This window comes from Xenopus laevis, chromosome 1L (assembly GCF_017654675.1).
Source record: "Xenopus laevis strain J_2021 chromosome 1L, Xenopus_laevis_v10.1, whole genome shotgun sequence".
NCBI classification, from domain to species: Eukaryota; Metazoa; Chordata; class Amphibia; order Anura; family Pipidae; genus Xenopus; species Xenopus laevis.
The window spans coordinates 18,781,912-18,805,011 of NC_054371.1; the positions used below are offsets into that span (position 1 = coordinate 18,781,912).

General features: G+C 38.0%; 1 protein-coding gene across 2 annotated transcripts in view; it reads left to right on the forward strand.

Annotated features, from left to right (window-relative positions):
* The first annotated feature begins 22,957 nt into the window (after positions 1-22,957).
* The window catches only part of kdm3a.L (lysine (K)-specific demethylase 3A L homeolog), a 38,619-nt gene continuing 38,476 nt past the window's right edge, over positions 22,958-23,100 (forward strand). Inside the window, exon 1 of one of the 2 annotated variants that reach the window (XM_041579697.1) lies at positions 22,958-23,100. This exon is cut by the window's right edge and continues 398 nt beyond it. The gene's annotated coding sequence lies outside the window, so the exon portion shown is untranslated. The other variant, XM_041579694.1, reaches the window with a different exon arrangement.

Genomic DNA, 23,100 nt, shown 5'->3' on the forward strand with positions numbered 1-23,100 from the left:
AAATCGATCGCCGCACAATGGATTGTCACCCTGTTGCCTTTTCTGAAGAGGAGCACATGCAGAGTTTCGGTAAGTTATTTCTTAATAAAGACTTAGCAATCTCAAAGTTTAATTTGTCTTTGTGGTTTTTTTTTTTCTTCGATGTACAGTATACTAACAATTTTTTTTAAAAAAAAACACTTGATGTTACTGGTCCTTTCATATACTTTCCCTATGCTTCTGTGGAAGGGAATGGCTTCATATTTAGCAGTAAACAATGTTACATATTTTGCATTGGGGGACCCCCAGGAAATAATGCAAATGCCAGTTTGCCCAGGAACCAGCTAAGTCTGCAGGTAAAGATTCCTATTGGTGCCAATTTTCACAAAACGATTTTCCGCTTTTAAGGGGCAGATTTATCAAGGGTCGAATAGTAAATTTGAATTTTTCGAGTTTCAAAATTCACACAATCGAATTTTAATCCCCCTAATTGAATGTATATTTGAATGTGAGATTTATCACAACTCGACCATAGAAACAGTCCTAATTCGAATATTCGCCACCTGAACCCTGCCGAGTTCATGTACAAGTCAATGGCAGAGATCAGTTGAGCCATTTGGAGATGTTAGTTGTCTTCCTGACATTCCTGACATTTTTTTTCAAGAGAAAAACTCGATTCGTACAAATCGAAAACAAATCCAATAGGATTTGAATTTTCAGGTCGGAACCATTCGATCAAATCTTAGACATTAACATGTTTTTTAAATAAAAATTGTGAGCATACCGGTATTTGAATTTAAAAAAAAAAAAAAATCACATGAATTTGAAATTCGACCTTCGATAAATGGCCCATTTATCAAAGGTCAAATTTCAAATTCAAGTGAGTTTTTTAGGGATGCACCGAATCCAGGATTCGGTTCGGCCTTCTTCAGCAGGATTCGTATTCGGCCAAATCCTTCTGTCCGGCCAAACCGAATCCTAATCATAATTTGCATATGCAATTTGCATATGCAAATTAGGGGCGGGGAGGGAAATCACATCACTTTTTTGTCACAAAACAAGAAAGTAAAAAATGTTCGGTATTTGGCTGAATCCTTCCTAAAGGATTTGGGGGTTCGTCTGAATCCAAAATAGTGGATTCGGTGCATCCCTAGAGTTTTTAAAAACTCCCCTAAATTCGAAATTTGACCAATTATAATTTATGAATGAAATCCAATTTTTGAAACACGGTTGAATTGAATCGACCCGAAAACTTAATTTGAAGAACTCGAATGTCAGGAAGGCTGCAAACAACTCCGAATTGATCCCTGGACTTCTCCCATTGACTTAAACAGTAATTCGGCAGATTTTAGGTGGCAAATAGTCAAATTAGAGTTCTTAAATGGCCAGCGTAGGATAAATCTTGAAAATCGAATTTGAATCGCATTTTAACAATTCCCTAGTTGAATTTGACAGTTTTGGCCATAAAAAAACTAGAAAATTAGAATTTTGAATTGGACCCTTGATAAAGCTGCCCTTATTGTAGCAGAGGGGGAGGCTGCTGCTATTGTTTCCTTCATCTCCATCTTGATGCACTTGAAACATTACAGAACACTATGAATCTCCATCTTGTCATTCAGGCTCAATCCAAGTGAATTTGTGGCTGATGGATCCCGTATGTGAGGGACCAGACAGTGACTGTAGGGCCGTGTGTGAGAGTCTGTATATGTGGAAGAATGACTGTATTTTTCTATGGGATGAAAACAGTGCGACCGTGTAAATTTATTAAAGGCTGTTTTTACTCCACGTCATGTAGTATATTTCCTCTGCTCACTCTGGCTACACAAATACCCACTCGGGGGAAATACGATGATTAGCAGTCATAAAAAACTCACTGGTCACGAGATGAGGTATTTAAAGGGGAACTACACACAAAACATAACAAGCTTTTTGAAAAGTAAAAATCATTTCAAGCAACTTTGCAATGTACATCAATTAAAAAATATACAGATTTTCATGATTTTTAATGGTTTATGACAGTTCCCTAAGCCTAGCCACCTGCTCTCCTGCTGATCTCTCTGACTAGAGTCCTGCGCGGAACCAATTTGTTAAACCAGACCCGCAACCTGCATACTTACCCACTTGGACCCGCTACGCGACCTGCTGGCCATCAAGAAACAGGAAGCGCTGTCGTAAACCGGAAGTGACATCATTAGAAGTAGGTGTGATCCGAATAAAAGGAGTAAAACAGGAAGTGCTGTCATTGTAACCCGGAAGTGACGTCATCGGAAGTAGGCGTGATCAGAAAAAAGGAGTAAAACGGGAAGTGCTGTCATTGTAAACCGGAAGTGACATCATCGGAAGTAGGCCTTAGAAAAAGTGTAAAAATCGCTATTGAGAACACCCGCAGAACCGCCGACCTGCGTCTATACCCGCACCCGGAACTTCTACCGTAGTGTACGGCTGGTTTTTCGGGTAACCCTGCATCCTCCAAACCCCACAATTCCCTGCACACGTGATTTTAATAAGGAACAGAACATCCCAGTGCAATGCATTGTGGGTTATGTAGTTCCGGCATGCTGTCTGTAAGCTGTTGAGTAGTTGTGACAATTTGTAACATCAGTGTTTAGTCCCTCCTTCCCTGCCAGGATTTGAAATGATGCAGAAAGATAAGAAGTGTTAAACAGCATAGAAAATAGCATTTATTCATACTTAAATGTGATGGGTATATTAGGGGTTTCTGTGTGATTATCAAATTTTGGTTTGGAAGCCGGAGTTCCCCTTTAAATGGAATGTTAGTTAGTAGAGTCTCCACAGGCAGGTTACACAGTAACTGCTTCAGGCCTGGGCTGGAGGGTGAAATGCCATATTTAAAGAGATCCTCTGCCCTCTTCGACACTCAAGGGCAGATTTATTAAGGGTAGAATTAAAAATTTGAATTTGAAATTCAATTTCTTCAAGTTATTTGATGGTCAAAACTGTTAAATTCGACTAGGGAGTTATTCAAATTCGTTTTGAGTTTTTCAAAAAATTAGATTTTCGAGATTTTTCATACTCTGGCCCTTTAGCAACTCGAATTTGACTATTCACCACCTAAAACCTGCCGAATTGCCGTTTAAGCAAATGGGAGTGGTCCATGGATCAATTTGGAGTTTTTTGCAGCCTCCCTGACATTCACGTTTTTTTTTTTCAGAGAAAAAACTCGTATCGAGTTTTCAAAATTTGAATCATATCCGAGTTTGATTCGAGTTTTCCGTCAATCCTATTCACCCCAGTTTAAAAAAAAATTGATTTTTATAATAAATTTAGATCAAAATTCATGTTCAAGGGAGTTTATGAGAGTTTTAAAAAACTCACATAAATTCGCAATTCGGCCTTTAGGGGCATATTTATCAAGGGTTCGAATTTCGAAGTGAAAAAATTTCAAAATTTTAATTCAAAAAGACCAACCGAAATTAAGTCGAAGTTTTTTTTGGTCTAATAGGTCAGTTTTTGGTCGAATAGGTCCATATGCGGCCGTATTCAAATCGTAAGAATCGACGCAGTCGATCAAATTCGATTCAAAGTTTTTCCCAAACTTAAAGTCCACCAATAGACTCCAAATAGGTTCTAGGAGGTCCCCCATAGGCTAAAACAGCAATTCAGCAGGTTTTAGATGGCGAATGGTCAATGTCAAATTTTTCAAGAGACTGTACATGATACATTTGAATATTCAAATTTTTTCAAATTCAAATCGAATTTGGACCTTTCCCTAGTCGAAGTACACATAAAATAGCTTGAAATTCAAATTTTTTTCATTTGAAAATTTACCACGACCTTTGATAAATCTATTGAGGCTAATGACACAAGTCATGAATGCAAATGAAAAAACACTTGTAGCCCGGTGACTTGTTGCACTCTTGTATATCATGGAATGTTTAAAGGCATGGAAATATGTGTGTCTGTAATTCAATATACTCTTCCTTATTGCAAGAATGGAATGACGCCATTCAATTAATCGATGCATGGTTGCTAAGGTAATTTGGACCCTAGCAACCAGATTGCTGACATTACAAACCGGAGAGCTGCTGAATAAAAAGCTAAATAACTCAAAAACCACAAGTAATAAAAAATGAAAACCAATTGCAAATTGTCTCATAATATCACTTTTCTTCAGGTCCCCGGCAGCACCACAAGAGAGAGATGGCCCCTCCTCCTAGGACAGGAAACAAGAACAAAACTCCCCCCCCTTCCTGCTATCCCCTGTGTTCTTGTTTCCTGTCCTCCGAGGACTAGGTAAGTATTAGGGGTCCAGCAGGATTCCTAAGGGGGGCTAAGCAACAATTTAACCACTCACCCCTAGCTGTGGGTTCCTGGTGCGTTCCCCTCCCTCTGTTATCCTCCTGCCAGCGTGTGGGAGAGGAGGCAGTCCGTGACTGTTGGAGGGGTTCGTGCGGCAGAAGGAAGGTCCGTGTCCTCCTTCTGAGCCGCAGGTTGCTTCCCTCCCTCCGTCGGGTTTTCTTCGAGTAGATGCGTCGGGGGTATTGGTTGCGCGTCCTTGCGCTGCTTGCACTTCCGGGTTGCGGGGGTCACGTGATCATCCGGCGCCAGTTTTAAAAAAAAACTCTTGCTGGCTGGAGTGCTTTCCTGCTTGCAGCTTCTGTGTTTGGGTGCTGTGTTCTGGTAAGGAGCATTACTACTGGTGTTTTTTGTATTGCTTAGGGGTTATTATTTAGTATTTGTTGTTTGTTTTTTTGTTCCTTGTAGCCATGTCCTCCCGCTCTGAAGGCAGGGATCAAGAAAGGGAAAGATCCAAAAGATGTGCCTTATGCAAGCTAAGACTTCCTCCGAATTTTCCGAAGAGGATTTGCCAAGATTGTTTGAAAGAGAATTTTCAGAGAATTATGCCCGAGGCTATGTCGGGGTTCATGTCGTGGTTTAAGGATAATATGCAGCAGACTCTTGAAGCCTTTAAGGTTAATGCTCAAGCCTAGCCTCAAGCAAGTACTTCGGGTGTTAGCCAGGTGGAGGCGACAGATATACATGAAGTGTTTGTGGATTCGTCTGACGAGGACATCAGAGAGGATACTTATGTGTTTTCAGTAGAGAATATTGACCATCTCGTAAAAGCTGTAAGATCCTCGATGGATTTAAAAGATGAAGATAAGCCACGCTCCAAACAGGATATGATGTTTCTAGGCCGTAGAAAGTCGCCCAGAGTTTTTCCAGTACATGAGATGATTTCAGGTATAATCTCTAAGGAGTGGTCGAAGCCTGAAAAGAAATTAGTTCTACCTAGAAAGTTGAAAGCTTTATTCCCATTTGACGAGAAGATAGCGGCAGCTTGGGATTGTCCACCTAAGGTAGATGTAGAAGTTGCCAGATTGGCGAAGAAAACGACTATTCCTGTGGAGGATGGAGCTAGTTTTAGGGACCCGATGGATCGGAAGGTGGATGCTGCTCTCAAGAAACTCTTTGAATCCTCTGCAGCAGCATTCAGACCTGGGGTTGCTACGGCTTGTGTCATTAGGTCTATTAGACTCTGGCTTAGTCAACTAGATCAAGATATGGAGGATAGAGTCTCCCGAGAGGACATGAAGTCTTCGTTGGAGATTATCAAGCTTGCCGCAGATTACTTGTGCGATGCTTCGGTGGAAACTATCAGAATGGCAGCTAGGTCTTCTGCTCTGGCTGTAGCAGGCAGGCGTGCACTATGGCTAAAACATTGGGCAGCAGATCTGGCATCAAAGAACAAGCTTTGCTCCATGCCCTTTGAGGGTCCTTTCCTTTTTGGTAAAGAGTTAGAGGCTCTGGTCTCTAAATTAGGTGAGACAAAGAAGTTGTTGCCTCAGGACAGACGTTTTTTTCCACAGAAGAAATTTTTTCATCCATCAGATCAATTCAAAGGATCTAGAAGTAAGAAAAAGCCCTTTTTTCGTCCCACCCGTGGCAGATCAGGTAAACCTCACTCAAAGGGGAACAGGTCAGAAGAATCTCGCAAGACAGATCAGTTCTGACGCCAACTTGTCCAGACCAGTAGGGGGAAGACTTCGTTATTTTTTTCACGGGTGGACCAGGATCACCAGCGATCCTTGGGTTCTGAGTATTATCCGAGAAGGGTACAGGCTCGAGCTAGCCTCTCACCCAGGACCTCGTTTTCTTTGTACAAGAGTTCCCAGAGAGTTTTCAAAGGAATTCAGGAATTTCTGCAATCCCGTGTTTTGATTCCTGTTCCTCGAGGCGAAGAGAGGAAAGGAGTTTATTCTTCAGTTTTTTTGGTCCCCAAACGGTCGGGCAAGTTTCGAATGATAATCAATTTAGTTTATCTAAATTCCTTCATGAAAAAAATTCATTTGAGGATGGAAGGTGTCAGGTCAGCAGTCTCAATTCTGAGAAAGGGGGACTTCATGGCGACGATCGACCTTCAAGATGCCTACCTCCACATCCCGATTTGGGAGGGACATCAACAATTCCTGAGAATTGCTATCAAGGATCGGCACAAGTTAAGTCATTTTCAGTTTGCAGCCCTGCCATTCGGCCTGTCTTCATCCCCTCGCATTTTCACCAAGGTTTTGGTGGTGGTGGTAGCTTTTCTGAGAATCCAGAACATTCCTATTGTGCCTTATCTGGACGATTGGCTATTGAAGGCGCCTTCCAGAGATCTGCTTCTCAGTCATCTGCAGAAAACAATTTCTTGACTGGAGACCTTGGGTTGGAAGATCAATTACCTGAAATCGGATCTCGTTCCTTCTCAGAGGAAACAGTTTTTGGGAGTCCTGTTGGATTCGGAACAGTGTCGTACCTACCTTCCTCAGCAGAGGAAGGTCAGCCTGTGCAGTTCCTTGACGAGTCTCTCTCAGCGAAGAGTAGTCTCGATCAGGCAGGCCATGTCAGCCCTGGGAGCAATGACGGCGACTATAGAAGCAGTGCAATTGGGCCAGACTGCACATGAGGCTTCTTCAGAGAACAATTTTGAGACGGTGGGATGGCACAGAGAGCACTCTGGAAAATCCTATAAAGCTACCTCCTCATGTGAGACATTCGCTCAGTAGGTGGAAGGGTCTGAACTTGTCCAGAGGAGTTCCTTGGGTCATTCAGCGGTGGCTCATTCTCACCACCGATGCCAGCAGGCAAGGGTGGGGAGCGACTCTAGAGCGGAATGTCTGGCAAGGCATATGGTCTCAGGAGGAGGCGTCTCTCTCTTCCAATCACCGGGAGCTCCTGGCTGTTTGGAGAGCGCTCAAAGTGTCGGCACATCTGACCAGAGGTCAGGCGATAAAAGTCAGAACAGACAACACCACAGTAGTGGCCTATCTGAACAGGCAAGGTGGGACCCGCAGCCGAAGTCTTCTGGATTTGACTCTGAAAATCCTTTGTTGGGCAGAAGTCCATCTGCAGACTCTGCAGGCGATATACATAAAGGGTTCAGACAACATCAGAGCGGATTTCCTAAGCCGCAGGCAAGTTGTGCCAGGGGAGTGGTCTCTCAGTCCATCAGTGTTTCAACGTCTTGTTCACCGGTGGGGTCTTCCGACCATAGATCTTATGGCTACAAGGGAAAATGCCAAACTGAACAAATTTTATTCCCAGTATTTCCAGGACAGACCGACAGCGATAGATGCCATGCTCCAGTGCTGGGGAGGCGGTCTGAATTACATCTTTCCTCCACTTCCGATGATAACCAGGGTTCTGAGGAAGATCAGGCTAGACAGAGCCAGAGTCATTTTAGTACTTCCATACTGGCCCAGGAGGGCATGGTTCTCTCTCCTGTTGGAAATGGCAGAGGAAGATCCACTAATTTTGGGTGTCAGCAGAACTCTCCTTCACCAGGGGCCAGTGTATCATCCGGACCCCAGCAGGCTAGCTCTATCAGCGTGGATCCTGAATGGCAGTCGTTAATCCAACAAGGATTATCCTCAGAAGTGATTGCAGTTATGATTCACAGCAGGAAAGCAGGAACTAATAAAATTTATTCGAGAGTTTGGAAGAGGTTTTCTTTCTGGTGCAGAGAGCATTCTATTGATCCACATGAGGCTTCGGTTCCCCAGATTCCTTTCTGATGGTTTTCGGTTAGGACTAAAACCAGCTACTCTCAGAGTTCAAGTGGCAGCTTTGGGGGCAGTGAGAGGTGTTTCACTAGGTGATAATCACCTTGTTAAGCAGTTTATTAAAGCAACAGGCAGATTGAAGCCAACCGTCAGAGATATCTGTCCACCATGGGATTTGAACCTTCTATTGTCTGTTCTGTCTGAGGATCCTTTTGAACCATTATCATCAATTTACATTAAGTTTCTGACCTTAAAGACTGTAATCTTAGTAGCCCTTACTTCGGCCAGAAGAGTGGGCGAAATACAGAGTCTTTCCATTGAAGAACCTTATCTTCAGATTTTTCCAGATAAAGTTGTAATGAGGCTTCCTCCCACCTTTGTTCCTAAAGTGGCTTCGACTTTTCATTCGTCTCAGGAAATTGTCCTTCCTTCATTTTATCCACATCCAGTGGGAAGTAAAGAATGCAAACTTCATAAACTAGATGTCAGACGCTGTCTGGTATTCTTTTTGTCTAGATCGACGCAATACAGAAGATCTAATAACCTTTTCATTAACTTTGCAGGCCCTTCTAAGGGGCTAACTGCTTCGAAACCAACGATTTCAAGATGGCTTAAGCAGGTTATCATTATGGCTTATGAGTTAAGAAGTCTGTCTCCTCCTGCCAGAATTAAACCACATTCTACAAGGGCAGTAGCTACAACGTGGGCGCAGAGAGCGGAGGCATCGGCAGAACAAATTTGTAAAGCTGCGACGTGGACCTCGATGCATACATTCTCTAAGCATTACAAGCTGGACATTTGTTCCTCAAGGGATGCTGCTTTTGGCCAGAAAGTTTTACAAGCGGCTTCTATTCCCTCCCCTTGATCTTTGCAAAATCTCTTGTGGTGTTGCCGGGGACCTGAAGAAAGGTTGAATTTTTACCTGTAAATTGTCTTTTCTTCAGGTCCCCTCAGGCAGCACCATTTATCCCTCCCCTTAATTAAAATTTCTGTTAAGCAGCCTGGTGTCTCTTGTTCTTGTAAACTAACACAGGGGATAGCAGGAAGGGGGGGGGAGTTTTGTTCTTGTTTCCTGTCCTAGGAGGAGGGGCCATCTCTCTCTTGTGGTGCTGCCTGAGGGGACCTGAAGAAAAGACAATTTACAGGTAAAAATTCAACCTTCTATATCATACTAAAACTTTACTCACAGGTGAACAACCCCTTTGATCAAGACAAACAAAATGGCCGCACATATGCTAAGTCCATCTATCTGGCTTGTGTGAGGCCCTGTGCTCACACACAAACATGCTAGCTTACATCAGCCAATGAATGAACGGACTCCCACGCTGCTTCCTGTTCCAGCCGAGCCCGACTCTTTCTCTCATGTGATAAGTGACGCACAGAACACAAAAAATGGTGGCTCAAGGCAAACAATGTAACTGATGTGCCTGTGCCACTTTGATAAGACTCTTTAATAATAGGTCACTTATTAGAATAGAAATTAGTCTGTGGTTAATTTGTTTTTAGATTTACTGCCCCTTTAAGAAGAACAGTTCACATACATGCATTGAAAATGGGCGGCACTGCAGGTAGGTAACGAGGGGGCGCTAAATGGCTCTATATTATGGCTTAGTAATGCTGGTATTGGCAAGGTCATGGTTTTTATCTTATTTAAACATTCATATATGAACTAGACAGAGTTATCCAGCGCTGTTGTTACTAAATGGCTGTAATAACAATGTAATGACACCAGATGGCAGTATCTTCTCACAACTGTTTGTGTCTTGTTGCTGGAGGGGTTTCATGCTTCTTGTGTAGAGATTCATTTAGTTGCCCTTTGATTTCATAGGTGATTTTTTACTAGTATTTATGTACATACACATTTTGTTGTGATCTACCCCTGTAACGCTTTAGGCTGGGGTGCATAGAATACTGACACTGAAGCTTTTAAGGGATGGTTCACCTTTTATGTTATACAATGGCAGACTCTAAGCAACTTTTCAGTTGGTCTTCATTACTTATTTATTTATTTATTATAGTTTTTTTTAATTATTTGCCTACTTCTTCTGATTCTTTGATGCTTTCAAATAGGGGTCACTGACCCCATCTAAAAAACAAATGCTCTGTAAGGCTACAATTGTAGGGAGTTATTTATCAAAGTCCGAATTTATCTCAATATTTTCTGCTACAAACTCCGATCAAATCTGCTCAGGTTTTTTTACGCTTATTTATTATTACATTTTCCTGAAAATTTGCTTTTCGCTGTGTTTTTTTCAAATTTTCCATCTGATTTTCACGTTTTTTTGGGATTTTTTCTCCCAAAAACTCAGATTTTTGCCTGAAAACTTCAGGGTATCGCACGAAACCGAGCCCACATCCAAAAATCATTGGGACTTCTCCCATTGACTTATATGCAACCTCGACAGGTCTGAGATGCCGGATTTTCTGATTCTGACTTTTCCATCCTCGAGGTTTAATAAGTTCCAAAAAATTTTGTGATTTTTGCATTCGAAGTTTAATAAATAACCCCCATATTGTTATTGCTACTTTTTATTACTCGTCTTTTCATTCAGGTCCTCTCCTATTCATTTTCCAGTCTCTCATTCAAATCAGTGCATGGTTGCTAGGGTCATTTGGACCCTAGCAACCAGACGGCTGAAACTGCCAACTGGAGAGCTACTGAATAAAAGGAATAACTCAAAAAACACAAATAATAAAAAATGAAAACCAAATGCAAATTGTCTCAGAATATCACTATCTACTGTATATCATACTAAAAGCTAGTTTAAAGGTGAACAACACCTTTGACACACACACCAAGGTTGGAGGAAGGAGGAGGGCAGGTAAACTGGAGGGGGCTGCCAGGCCAGAACTAGGGATAGGCAGAAGAGGCACATGCCTGGGGCACAATATGGGGGGGTGCTCAAGACATACCTTGTCTGTGATTGAAAGTGAGGGCTTGTCCAGCCCTGGTGGCACTCTTTCCCCCCTAGTTCTCAAGATACTAGCATTTTTTACATTGCTAATAAACAGAATGTGACACAAGAGCGCCACCAGCTGTTCATCTCAGTCAACTGGACAAAGTTCAGTGAAATTACAGAGGAAAGTAAAGTCTGAAAGTGGACCTGTCACCCAGACTTAAAAAGCTGTACAATAAAAACCTTTTTTTAAGTTAAACATGAAACCAAAATTCTTTTTTTTTACTATTATTAAAACACCCATAGCCGTTATAAACTCTCTTAAAATCTCAGCTGTCAATTATATATTGTCTGCCCCTCATCTATGCCTTAAGTATGAGTGGGGCAGGCAATTTGTTTCACTTTCCATTCTGCACTTCTTAGATGTCACTTCCCTCCTCACGTTTCCCCCCTTGGTTCCCCATTCTGGGGCATAAACAAGATTTAGGTGTGATGGAAAGCTTGTCTTAAAGGATAAGTAAACCGTAAAAATAAGTGAATGTAAAATTGATGAGGGGGCTATTCTAAGCACTTTTGTCATTTACATTCATTAATTATTTTATTTTAATGCCAAGATATTAAAGGATACATGTACTGTTATATTGAATGAATTTTATAACGGCAGCACCACCTGCTGGTCATTTCCTGACCAGTCTGACCACCAAGTAGTCAAGGAAGTTGTCAGGAGAAAGAAAGAGGCTGCTCTGATGTTCTTCTGCTTTGGAAAGATTTGAGAAAGGTTTCTATTTTTTTTCCTAAACAGAAGAACATCAGAGCAGCCTCTTTCTTTCTCCTGACAACTTCCTTGACTACTTGGTGGTCAGACTGGTGGGAAACTGACCAGCAGGTGGTGCTGTTGGAACAAAATTCATTCATATTAACAATACATGTATCCATTAATATCTTGGAATTAAAAATAAATAAATAACGAATGTACATTACAAAAGTACTTAGAATAGCCCCCCTCATCAATTTTACATTCACTTATCTTTAAGGTTTACTTATCCTTTAACATTAGAACCAAAAAAGTTCAAATATAAATTTAAAGAAATAAAAAAGCTTAAACTTAGACCAGGGCCTGGCTATTAACTAAATATTAATCTTTCAATATAACTGCTCTTGGAAGTGGTATTTCTTTAAGTATTTGTTATAATGCCAATGTTAATACAGTTTACCCTCTTGGTTTCAGTTTTTGTATCAAAAAATTTCCAGAGTCATCCATTAATAACATTTCAGCAATGTGATCTAAGTTTGTATCCTTTCACCGGTTTGAAAAGAAAATAATTTGAGAGTTAGTCTGTATTAATGATGTCATCAAATGATTAAACACATTTATAATTAGTGGCATGCCAAATTTAGTCTTCATTTCAGGATTTGGCTATTTACCAGCAAAATCTGGCTCAATCTTTACAGTTTAAACCGAGCAAGGTATAAAATCTGACAAAACCGTTTGCATTCCGTAAAAATGTCATGAGCTGCCATTTGTTTATCAATTTACTAAGTAAACAGAACATTGTTAATGTGAATATAAATTCTGAAGAGCATTTCAAACCATGAACCACGTTTGCTAACATAATAAAAAAAACAACTGCATATTACTTTCAATTTTATCTGCATGGTCTTGAATATGCATCATTAGAACCAAAAAAGTTTTAAACTTAAAGGAGAACTAAACCCCCTTTCTAATAAAAACCCCTAACCCTACCCTTCATAGTCCCCCCTCCCTGCTCCCCCCCGGCAAAGGAGTTAAAGGGGAAGTAAAGTCTAAAATAGAATAAGGCTAGAAATGCTGTATTTTGTATACTAAACATAAACATGAACTTACTGCACCACAAGCCTAATCAAACAAATGATTTATGCTTTAAAAGTTGGCTACAGGGGGTCACCATCTTGTGACTTTGTTAAACATCTTTGCAAGACCAAGACTGTGCACATGCTCAGTGTGGTCTGGGCTGCTTAGGGCTTGTCATAAATTATCAAAACAGCACAAGTCAAATAATATCTGCCAGAAGCCGATACAGCAAGAATGATTAATAATCAGAATATACATCCTGCACTGGGTCCTGTGTTGTCATGTAATCTAATGTGGATTTTATAGTTTTTGTATTGTTTAATACAAACTTTCTCCAACTCTGCAGAACCAGTGGCTGCAGCAAAATAATCCTCCAAATAGAATCCCAGTTTATCTGTTTAAATCTGGCTCCATGATCTTTGTCCCTGCAGCTGGAGTTGGAAACAGTAAAGGGGATGTAAAGGCAAAAATAAAATCCAATAGAAATCTCTACACAGTCGCCGACTGCTCTACAGGGAAAGAAACAAAGATGCTTGAGTTCTGCATGGCTGGGAAGTAAGGTGGGGGCTCCCCCTGCTGTTCATAAGTATGATTGTTTCCCTGCAGAGCAGTTAGGGACCGTCTGACAATTCCTATTCACAGCAGTAAATGAAGGGAGAATTTCACTGCATACAGTCAGGTTTCTTATAAAAACGGTACACATTTTTTAATTAAAGTATATTGGATTATAGAAATAAAAAATGGGATTTTATTTTTTTGCCTTTCCATGCCCTTTAACACAAGTAAATACCCCTAAGCCAGTAATTACCCCTTGTTGCAGAGTCAGGGCAGCAGAGCTCACGGAGGCCATCTTTAGCCGCTTTGGTAATCTCAGTAAGAAAGCTCCGTATCAGCGCATGTACAGTTGAAGCTTATTCCTGGTTCGCTACAACTGTGCATGCACCGAAAATTACCGAAGCTCCGGAAGACCCGAAGATTACCGAAGTGGCAGGTGTGCAGGACAGAGCAGGGAGGGGGGACTATGGAGGGTAGGGTTTTTTATTAGGGGGTTTTGTTTTCCTTTAAACCAGGGCCTGGCTATTAAATAAATATTAATCTTTAAATATAACTGTTCTTGGAAGTGGTATTTCTTTAACCATTTGATATAATGCCACTGTTAATATAGTTTACCTTCTTGGTTTCAGTTTTTGTATCAAAAACGTTTCCAGAGTCATCCATTAATAACATTTCAGCAATGTTCAAATAAATGTGAGCGATGATGAAATATAAATATTAATGATGAAAGGCATTTGAATTCATGAACCTGGTCATCTAATATATCTTCATTAAAGAGATTTAAACTAGTGATGTGCGGGTTGGGTTTTTCCCGATCCACGCCCGCCCTCAACCTGCGCTGACCCGATCACTAATCTAAACCCTAGTGAAAGAATATGCAATTCTAAGCAACATTCTAATATCATTTCTTTAACCTTTTCTTTGCTTTGATTCTAACCCTTAAAAACAATGAAGCAAAGGTCAGTTCTCCTTTAGGGGCAGACTTATCAAGTGTCGAAGTGAAAATTCAAAGTTAAATAATTCTAATTTTGAGCAACTTTTGTGTACTTCATCTATCGAATAGGCCAAAATTGATTCAAATTTGAAAAAAATTCGACCATTGGAATATCGAAATATGCATGTACTGTGGAAAGCTATTGATATTTTAATTATATAAAAAACATTTTTAGAGTGGAGATCTCCTTTATTTATAAAAGATTTTCTCCTGCTTTATCTATTATTATTAACATGTATTTATAGAGCGCCAACATATATTATGAAACATAACTCACTCAACTATTAATTAACGATTAACCACATAATGAATCCATGTATAAAAAGTTCAAAAACTTCCAGTCCATAAAATCTCAATTTTTTACCTGAGAGTTATGAAATAATTATTACAACAAAGTTAAATCATACATTGTCAATATAGGACTACCATGGTTGTGGTAAGATTGATTTTCATGGATATTTATTAAAGTAATCAAGCTTTAATGCTCTGTTCTGAATTCTAAGAAGTTGATTTGTTAACATTCAATTTTTTTAATTTTTAAAGTGATTACTTTTTTTTGTTCTAAATTAATTTGAATTACGGTGTACAAAACTCTAATCTTATAAATGTATTACGCACAAAAAAATTTAAAAACTCAAACATAAGACTTTGGCATCTAAAAACTTGAGTAGAATACAAATTCAATGCATTTGAGGTTTTTCTCGTGGTTTTATCCAATCAAGTTTTTTCAAGTTTGATAAAAATTTGGGGTTTATTTAAATTAAAAAAAAAATCTACAATTCACAAATTTAGAATTACTGTACAACACAAATACAAAATATTACTTATGGAAATATTGGTGAAATTGCAAGTCAATTATTAGGATCTTTTTGCAAGTGAATATGCCAAAAGTATTATCTATGTATAACATGGATCGAAAACACTTCTGGTACAGATATGGCATCTGTTATCAGGAAACCCAACTAAGATATAATAAATTGGAAGCAAAACCAGCCTATTCGGTTAATTTAATGTTTACCGTATATACCCGAGTATAAGCCGAGTTTTTCAGCATCCAAAATGTGCTGAAAAAGTCTACCTCGGCTTATACTCGGGTCAGAGGTACCCGACCCGAGTTGCTGAGATTGCAGTCACTTTTAATCATTCCTATACCAACAGTTCACTTGGGGAGAGACTGCAATATCCCACAATGCCCTCTGTTGGTTATATGAAAGATTAACAGTGACTGCAATATCACACAGCGCCATCTGTTGGTTGTATGAAAGAATAACAGGGACTGCAATATCACACAGCGCCATCTGTTGGTTGTATGAAAGAATAACAGGGACTGCAATATCACACAGCGCCATCTGTTGGTTGTATGAAAGAATAACAGTGACTGCAATATCACACAGCGCCCTCTGTTGGTTATACGAAAGATTAACAGTGATGGCAATATCAAACAGCACCCTGTGCACATTGTAGTGGGACAGTGGGACAATGCACATAGTAATCCGTTTGGCAATTCTCTGTCACCATCAGCTTTGCAAAGAAGTCCGGTTGATCGCTGGGGGGGTCGCTTTGGCAGAATGTGCGCTGCTGGGAGACAGGGCTGTAGTTGTATCTAGGCTTATACTAGAGTCAATAAGTTTTCCCAGTTTTCGTAGGTAAAATAAGGTACCTCGGCTTATACTCGGGTCGGCTTATACTCGAGTATATACGGTACATGATTTTCTAGTAGACTTAAGGTATGAAGATCCAAATTACGTAAAGATCCCTTATCCGGAAAACCCCACTTACCAAGTATTCTGGATAACAAATCCAATACCTGTACATGTAAATGGTGAGAGCTTGCATGCTTCCTTCATTAATTTGCAAAGTAAACAGTACAGTTAACATGTAAATTTAAATGTTAAATGGAATTTTTAAACTATGGGCTTGGTCATCAAATCTGGCCTCATGTTTTTATAAAATGTTATTTGCTAATTTGTATATAAGGGATGATATTAATACATTTTTATACAATATAATCATATTTTTATATATTCATCTTGATTTACATATTGCAGCAAATTAAATTTCTTATCCATTGTTAATATTAACAAGTTAATATTTCTGACACAAACATACAGTATTGAAGAACATTCAAAGTCACAAATTTAGTCATCTAGGGGCACATTTACTAAGCTTGAGTGAAGGATTCAAATGAAATGGCTACTTCGAGCTTCAACTACGACTTTGAATCGAACTAAAAATCGTTCGACTATTCGATAGTTGAAGTACTGTCTCTTTAAAAAAAACTTCCCTACCTACTTTGCCAACTAAAACCTACCGAGCATCAATGTTAGCCTATGGGGACCTTCCCCATAAGCTTTCTAACCTATTTCTGTTCAAAGGAAAATAGTTAGATCGATGGATTAAAATCCTTCGAATCGTGAGTTTTGAAGGATTTAATCGTTCGATCAAACGAATGCGGTAAATCCTTCGACTTCGATATCCGAAGTCGAAGGATTTTACTTCAATGGTGGAATATCCAGGGTTAATTAACCCTCGATATTCGACCAATAGTAAATGTGCCCCTAAATGTGTATTTTAACAATAATGCTTATATTTGTATGTTCTGCCTCATCATAATCTGTCAATATAATGAAACTACTTCAACTGTTACTTCTAGACTAAGAAAAATATTTAAAAACATTAAAATTATCAATACATTTATATATTTTACATTATAGATAAATATTTAGATAATTGAAGGTTATTATGTGTCAACTTTATATATTTCATTTAAAATTCTGTATTAAAATATTTCCAATAGAAAAATATAATATTTAATTACTTTGGGAGTTGACACCCTTATTTCATCACTGGAATGCAAATACAATTATATATGTTCAAAAAATATACCTTTTAATAATAATCTTTCTACAGAAGGGGGGCAGATTTATCAAGGGTCGAATAGTCAATTCGAATTTTCAAGTTTAAAAATTCACACATTCAAATTTTAATCCCCCCTATTCGCATGTAAACTTGAATGTGAGATTTATCATATCTCTAATATGGAAACAGTCCTAATTCAAATATTTGCCACCTAAAACCTGCCGAGTTCATTTACAAGTCAATGGCAGAGGTCCGCTGAGCCTTTTGGAGATGTTAGTAGCCTTCCTGACATTCAAGTATTTTTTCAGGAGAAAAATTTGGTTCCTACGAATCGAATACAATTTGAATTTTCGGATCGGAACCATTTCATCAAATATTAGCCATATGAATTTTTACTTAGATAACCTCCCAATAGAATTGTGAGTATATTTGAATCTTAAAAAAGCCCACATGAATTCAAAATTTGACCTTTGATAAATGGGCCTAAATATATATACTGTATATAAGCCTATTTCAAGAGTAACTTTAATATAACTATTTTATAAGCTATTTGTTAAAATCAATATTCTGTGTTTTATGTTAATTAATGTTGTGTTTATGGAAGACAGGAAACTAGGACATAAAGTAAAACCTCACTAAGTTAAGACTGTGGTCCAGGTACATCAGCCCAGACCCTGAACATAGCTATATGGAAACCCATCAGCAACATAGTGGATGGAGCACTCAGGAAATCTACAAAGGACACCAATGTAAAAAAATATATCTTTGTATCAACTAGATTTCTAAAGTTTTATCCATTTTGTACCTAGGGACACTTAGGGGCCCATTCACCAAGCTTGGGTGAATGAATAGAGGGAAAAAAGCTCGAATTTCGAGTAGTTTTTTGTGCTCCTCGACTATCGAATTGGTGTAAATTCGCCTGAGTAGAATGATTCAAATAGATCGAGCGCAAAAACGCTGCGACTATTCGCCCATTCGATAGTCAAAGTACTGGATCGAGCGCAAAAACGCTGCGACTATTCGCCCATTCGATAGTCGAAGTACTGTCTCTTTTATAAATACTTCGACTGCCTACTTCGCCACCTAAAACCCACCGAATTGCTTTAAAGGACATGTAAAGGCAAAAATATAAAACCCCATTTTTACTTTCTTTAATGAAAAAGAAATCTATCTCCAATATACTTTAATTAAAAGATGTCTACAGTTTTTATCATAAACCTGACTGTATGCAGTGCAATTCCCCCTTCTTTTACTGCTGTGGATAGGAATTGTCAGATGGTCCCCAACTGCTGTGCAGGTAAACGATCATACTTTCAAATGGCAGGGGGAGCCCCCCCCACCTTACTTCCCAGAACTCGAGCAGCATTGTTGGATTCCCTGTAGAGATTTGTATCCAGAGACGCAGTGCAGTCTCTATATTCTGATTATTAATCAGTCTTGCTGTATTGGCTTCTATGGCAGATATTATTTGACTTGTGCTGTTTTGATCATTTATGACGATCCCTAAGCTTAACCTCCCAACTGAAGCCCAGACCACACTGAGCATGTGCGAGTCTTGATGTTGCAGAAATGTCTAACAAAGTTACAAGATGACAGCCCCCTGCGCCAACTTTGAAAGCATAAATCATTTGTCTTATTAGGCTGCTGGTGCAGTAAGTTCATGTTTATATTTAGTATACATAATACAGCATTTCTAACATTATTCTATTTTAGACTTTAGTTGCCCTTTAAAAGCCTATGGGAAAGTCCCATAGGCTTGTTTTCCAAGTTTTTGATCGAATAAAAAGGCATTCGATTGAATGAAAATCCTTTGATCGAATATTCGGTCGTGCGCCTATTCGCCTGGTGAATATTCGCCCATTTGACTATTTGCCAACGCGTAAATTCGTCTGAATTGCCTATTCGATTCTATTCCCCAGTCGAATTTCGAGGGATGTAACCCCTCGAAATTCGACCCTTGATACATCTGCCCCTTAATGATAGACTGATCATAAAGCTATGTTAACATTATCAACTTGGATTAAAATATAATAAAAAATATATTTGTAATCCGTAAAAATATATATTACTTTAGACAAAATGGATACATTCCAGTGACTATGGATGAGATACAAGTACTTAATATAAGATGCTCTACTTTAATAAATCTAAAATCTAAAATTTCACTGGATCAGCTGATTGATAAACATGGATAATTCCAAAATATAAAATATCTTTTTCACATATTAGGTAGGAGTCTACATCCTTTTGTTATTATTAGTGTGTAATAATATAAGAATAATAAGAAATCAGACATCAAATTTTAGACTGTAAATACTTGTTTTTGGTAGTTTCTCCCAATAAAGAACTTAACATATTTCTTATTCTCATAAAATTATTAATCATCGTTCCATATTTGATGACAATTAATTTAAATGCCAACATTGCAATTGAGCTTAATATGTATTTAAAAAAAATGTAATCCATAAAAATAAAATGTTGATATCCTCTATTCTTCATTAGTACCTAAAAGGAAATGAATAACATAAATGAGTTCTACCTCAACATTATTAATGTTGGTAATTCATTTATTGTCATCATGATCAAGTTGCATAAAGAAATATATAAAATTAATAAATTAATTTCCAATCCACATGAGTAACAGGCAAAAAAATAGATCCGTACGAATCAAATATAATTCAGATTTTTGGGTGTGAACCATTCGATCGAATATTAGCCAGTTGAATTTTTCTTAAATAGCCCCCCAATTGAATTATATATATATATATATATATATATATATATATATATATATATATATATATATATATATATATATATATATATATATATATAGGTATATATACCTATTTCAACAGTTACTTTTATTGAACTATTTCAATAGTTATAATTAATGTTGTGTTTATGGAAGACAGGAAACCAGGTCATAAAGTAAAACCGCACTAAGTTAGGACTTTGGTCCAGGTGCATCAGACCCTCAACATAGGTATACGTAAACCCAGCAGCAACAGAAATATGAGTGGATGGGGCACTCAGGAAATCGACAAAAGACACCAATGTTAAAACTTTAAAAATATTTCTTTGTATCAACTGTATTTCTAAAGTCTTATCCATTTTTTACCTAGGGGCACTTAATGATAGATTGATCGTAAAGCTATGTTAACATTATCAACTTGGATTAAAATATAATAAAAAATACATTTGTAATCCACAAAATATATATTACTTTAGTTAAAATGGATACATTCCAGTGACTATGGATGAGATACAAGTACTGGATAGGGTGGCTCAGCCCTCCTCTTAATATAAGATGCTCTACTTTAATAAATATAAAATCTAAAATTTCACTGGATCAGCTGATTGATAAACATGGATAATTCCAATATATAAAATATATTTTCCACGTATTAGGTAGGAGTCTACATCCTTTTTTTTATATATTTTTTTTTATCATTAGTGCCTAATAGAATATTTCCCATACAGAAATCAACATTGGACATCAAATTTTAGCCTGTAAATACTTATTTTTTTGGTCGTTTCTCACAATATAGAACTTAACATATTTCTTATTCTCATAAAATTATTAATCATCATTCCAGATTTAATGGCAATTCTTTAAATGACTACATTACAAATGAGCTTAATATGTATTTAAAAAATAATAATTTGAATCCATAAAAATAAAAAGTTGATATCCTCCATTGTTCATTAGGACCTACAAGGAAATGAATAAAATAAATGAGTTCTACCTCAACATTATTAATGTTGGTAATTCATTTATTGTCAACATGATCAAGTTGCATAAAGAAATATAAACATTAATTTCCAATCCATAAGAGTAACGGATGAAAAATTAGATTCGTACGAATCAAATACAATTCAAATTGTCGGGTCGGAACCATTCTATCGAATATTAGCCATTTGAAATTTATTTTAAATAACCCCCCAATCGAATTGTGAGAATTTTCAAATTATAGGCCTTTTTCAACAGTTACTTTTATAGAACTATTTCAATAGTTATTTGTTAAAATAATCAATATTCTGTTTTTTATGTTAATAATGTGTTTAAAACCTCACTAAGTTAGGACTTTGGTCCAGGTGCATCAGCCCAGACCCTCAAAATAGACATACGGAAACCCATCAGCAACAGAAAGATGAGTGGATGGGGCACTCAGGAAATCTGCAAAAGACACCAATGTTAAAACGTGTAAAAAATATATCTTTGTATCAACTTGATTTCTAAAGTCTTATCCATTTTGTACCTAGGGGCACTTAATGATAGAATGATCGTAAAGCTATGTTAACATTATCAACTTGGATTAAAATGTAATAAAAAATATATTTGTAATTCATAAAAATATATATTGCTTTAGTCAAAATGGATCAATTACAGTGACTATGGATGAGATGCAAGTACTGGATAGGGTGGCCCAGCCCTCGTCTTAATATAAGATGCTCTACTTTAATAAATATAAAATCTAAAATTTCACTGGATCAGCTGATTGATAAACATGGATAATTCCAATATATAGTGAATAAAGTACCCCCTCTTGTAAAATATAAGGATATTATAAGTTACCGAGGAGTTTCATGACCATATAAAAACACGAGGCCGAAGGCTGAGTGTTTTTATACAGGTCATGGAACTCCGAGGTAACTTCTAATATCCTCATATTTTGCAACTGGGGGTACTTTATTTATTATAAAACACAAGTTTCAGTGAGTCATGTGACAGAAATGACATCAGAACTCACCGTTTATAACTGATGACATCAGAACTCACCGTTTATAAGGATATAATTTACAGGATATTCATGGCTTTTGTGTATTATATAAAATATATTATCCACGTATTAGGTAGGAGTCTACATCATTTTTTTAAGGGAATATTTCCCATACAGTAATCAACATCGGACATCAAATTTTAGCCTGTAAATCCTTATTTTTTTTTGTTGTTTCTCCCAATATAGAACTTAACCTATTTCTTATTCTCATAAAATTATTAATCATCGTTCTATATTTTATGGCAATTCATGTAAATGCCAACGTGACAAATGAGCTTAAAAATTTATTTATCAAAAGAAAATCCTTTGAATCCATAAAAAATAAAAAGTTGATATCCTCCAATCTTCATCAGGACCTAAAAGTGAATGAATCAAATAAATGAGTTCTACCTCAGCTTTATTAACGTTGGTAATTCATTTATTGTCAACATGATCAAGTTGTACAAAGAAACATATAAAATGAATTCCCAGTCCATAAGAGTAACATTGCCCTAGTTAGGATTCAGTTGACTTCCTTCCTTCTTTCATCATGAGAACCTATGAGACTATGGAGAAATTCCATTGGAATAACCAACATCCAATGAGATTGCATGGAAGACAGGGGCTTGACCAAGTCAATCCTCCATTACAGGGGCAAGAGAACCTGCACACAAAATGGCCGCCAAGCCCTTGCTTATCCCAGACGCTTCCTGTTGGGGCACGTCCCTCACTAAAACTAACAACACGGTACTCAGTTGTTGGCTACACCCAAGCGTCTCTGTTCAAGGACACTGAATAATTTTCTCCTCAAACATTCATGATCAACCAAGCCATTAGCCTTTGTTCCACCCTTCGCTAAACCTTCAAACAAGATGGCAGCCAAATAGAAATCGGACGCCTCGTTCTGGTGCAGACTAATCCCACCCATCGCCAGCTGCCACCCTACCCATCCCCCTACTCTAAACTCTTCCCCCGCTGCGGACGCTTTGAGCTGCACGTATACCAAACCCTATTACAGACGACAGATTCCTCCGCGTTCTGTGACTCCTTTCCGATTCGCTAGTTCCCGAAATGTGATGCAGAAACCGACCTGAGTCTCTATTATTCGCTCGGTAGTGCATAATAAAAAAGGATTTCTGCCTTACATATACACCTGTGTAGATATAACACGGCTTGTGACTACATTTTCTATGAAACGCGTTGCCCAATGTTAGTT